The sequence below is a fragment of the Phytophthora infestans genome, genomic scaffold (genome assembly GCF_000142945.1).
Source record: "Phytophthora infestans T30-4 supercont1.30 genomic scaffold, whole genome shotgun sequence".
NCBI lineage: Eukaryota > Oomycota > Peronosporomycetes > Peronosporales > Peronosporaceae > Phytophthora > Phytophthora infestans.
The window spans coordinates 211,537-214,511 of record NW_003303729.1 but is presented as its reverse complement, the minus strand read 5'-3'; positions in this window follow the sequence as shown (position 1 = coordinate 214,511).

Below are 2,975 nucleotides of genomic sequence, written 5' to 3'. Positions count from 1 at the left end.
TTTCGACCCCCAGAATGATTCTGGAATGGGCCCATACAATTTCGTCCAGGCAGTGGTAGCAGCCCGCCACAGCCCGGGGCAGGTAAAATCGTCCATGATCCAAGAAGGGGTACGGGATCTCAGCCATATCGGATCTGAAAGGAGTTCACGGGCAAGGATCAAGATGAAGGACCGAGCGAGAAACATGGATCAGCAAAGTCAAGTCGGCCCTCATGAGAGATCAAAGCGTCGGATGCTGAGAAAGTGTTTGACCTTTGCGGATCTGCTAGCGGGGCCAGCCAGGAAACTGTTATCGGCAGCTGGGCAGATCCACCAGGAACAAGTGGCCAGATTTGCTGCGAAGTTTCCAGACCCAGTACTGTGGATTGGGAGTGTCGGTGGCACGACAATACTACCATGCTCGCCGCAGATCGGATGAATCCCCGCTGGAATACCTACATCGACTAAATGTGGCCGGTCTACGGGCCAAGTTGAAGATCAAGGATGGGGTATCCAAGGTACTGCGGGAACACGTGGATCATTTCATCGAGATGGTGGGAGACGTGGATCTGGCCGACAGGCTGACCCTGTTACGACTTCCCGACGCAGACGAGTTTGAGGAAGTGCTGCGGGCGGTGGATCGCGCGAAACACCGCCAGAAGAAGGCGGCGGTCGGATCCGGCAAGTATCGCCAAAAGGCTCCGACGCCTACGGCTCCAGCTCGACGTGTCCACCAAGTCACGGCGCCCGACTCAGGAACTGAATCAGGATCCGACGGTTCGGACTCCGACCCAGAGGATTACCGTCGAGTCTGTCTCACTGCGTCCAACGATCGAACGGCGAAAATCGGAGACAACTCTCGACCGGGGGAATGCCGGGAGAGCATTGCTTCTATGTGTGGCGCGGTTGTGGCGAGATTCACGATGTCGGCAAGTGCCTGATGGAGGAATTCTACAGCCAGATCCGCCAATGGTTTGATCCAGCCGAGCACAGAGGGATGTTGCCAGAAGTGGCAGAGAAGATGTTAAACTAGGACGCTTGCCGGGTTTGAATCCGGTCGTTCTAGGTATTGCATTTATGCATTTGTGAACAAGACATCGCTAGATCCAGGTAGCAGGTCCCTAGATCCAGTCGATAATACACGTGATCTACATGAAGTGTCAGTTGCCAAGGTTTCTAGTTTGCGCTAAGTGGATGAATTCGCCAGATCCGAAGTCTCTTCAACCCTGGATCTACAAAGGGGAGAAGCGTGCGGTTACTGGGAGAAGCGCCAACATGGCCAATGGTTTGAGTCTACAAAGGGTGAAGTCACTGCAGATCGACCCAAGGTTTGTCAGGTTCACTGGATCCCGTGGATCTGAGGATGTTGAATCCATGGATCTGCTGACAGGGGAGTCCCGTGGATACTGGAAGTACCATGCCCCAGGAAAGTGGTTCAGACAAGCCAAGGTAGGGGGCAAGATCAACAATGAAAAAGCAATCCTACTCCTAGATAGTTGTGCCGAGGTGTCTATACTAGATACCACCTTTGCTCGTAAGGTTGGGTGCCAAGTGGATGGGAGTCGGATCCAAGATTGTGTTGGGATTGGTGAAGGCGTGTACCGTACGAATGGGAGAACACGGATCAAGATCACGTTGGCAGGTTGTTTGGTATATTGGTTTGGCATTTGGGTTGGAGATCTCGCTGGTCAAGACGCCATCCTCGGGATGGATTTCATGGTACCGGCCGGAGTGACGTTGGATCTAGCGGATGGAACACTTTGTTTCCCTGACGAGATGCGGATCCAGCTCAGCGGACGGCGACCGTTGTACGGGGCGAAGATGAGGATCATAAGGGCGGATAAGACGACCTGGATCGAGCCCGGAGAAACCTGGGAACTGCTAGATCGGTTAAAGTGGGTGGAACATGAGAAACGGTGGGTCACTCGGGGCGAGAAATGGGTGCCTACAGTAATCCAAGGACCAGGTCGATCGCAATACCTCCAGGCCACGAACGTCAGCGACAAGAGACTATTACTGGACCATTATGAGGAGATCGGACGATGGTTGGCGAAGGACGGTATCCCTAGGCGACTTGGATATGTGTCAGTGGGATCCCGTCGTTACAGAGAATGGCAGAATCTGGCATACGAGGCGACTACTGTGGTGAAGTGCTTTCTCAGAAATAAGAGAATGGTCCTGACGCGGGGTCACTATCCCGAATCAGTGACAATTTCAAGTGATTACAGAGGATTTGGGTTGTTTGGCACGGGTGCAAGTTGCCTGTGGTGGATTAGCCAGGGCGAGCAGCACCCCGTATGGAATGACGATGGATCTTATATGAGCGATGTACGAGAAGGCAAGATCCACCAAGACTTACCTCGGATCCACCCTTACCTGGATTCGCTAAGATGGATATGGGATATACTATACAAGAGTGGATCGAGTGTGGATCCTATGAAGGAAGGATGGTCGGTGCCCTCTGAAGGTGAATCTAGTAGCCACGGCTAATGAAGAGTCAAGATCCACCGCGAGGTACCCCGGATCCCATACTTCCGAGTTCGGATCCAAGGAGGGAGGATCCCGCCTGGAGGGACCTGGATCCAGGGTATAGGGATGAGGGATACAGTGGATCTCGGACTTTCGTGGGACAACGGAGATCACAGACGGTTGCGAGACGATGTTGGATGATTGGAGAGCTCGGATCCACGGCGAGTGTACCATTACAGTGAGGTGGATCCAAGCGACCTGGATCCGGATGAGTGTACCCATAATAGGGTGACCATGATGATTACGTCATATATCCGGTGGATCTGAAGATAACACAGCTGGGAAGATAACACAGCTGGGATGATGGGTCAAGGGAAGAAGGGACATGCAGCCGAGCCTGGTAAGGGATTTAGCAGATGAAAGACATAGAAGGTAGAAACCCAGGCAGGTATAGGCTTAAATATCAATACAGACTTCAATTTGCACAGTAACACGCAAGTGCCTTCCTGCCCTCAAGAACCGGAACT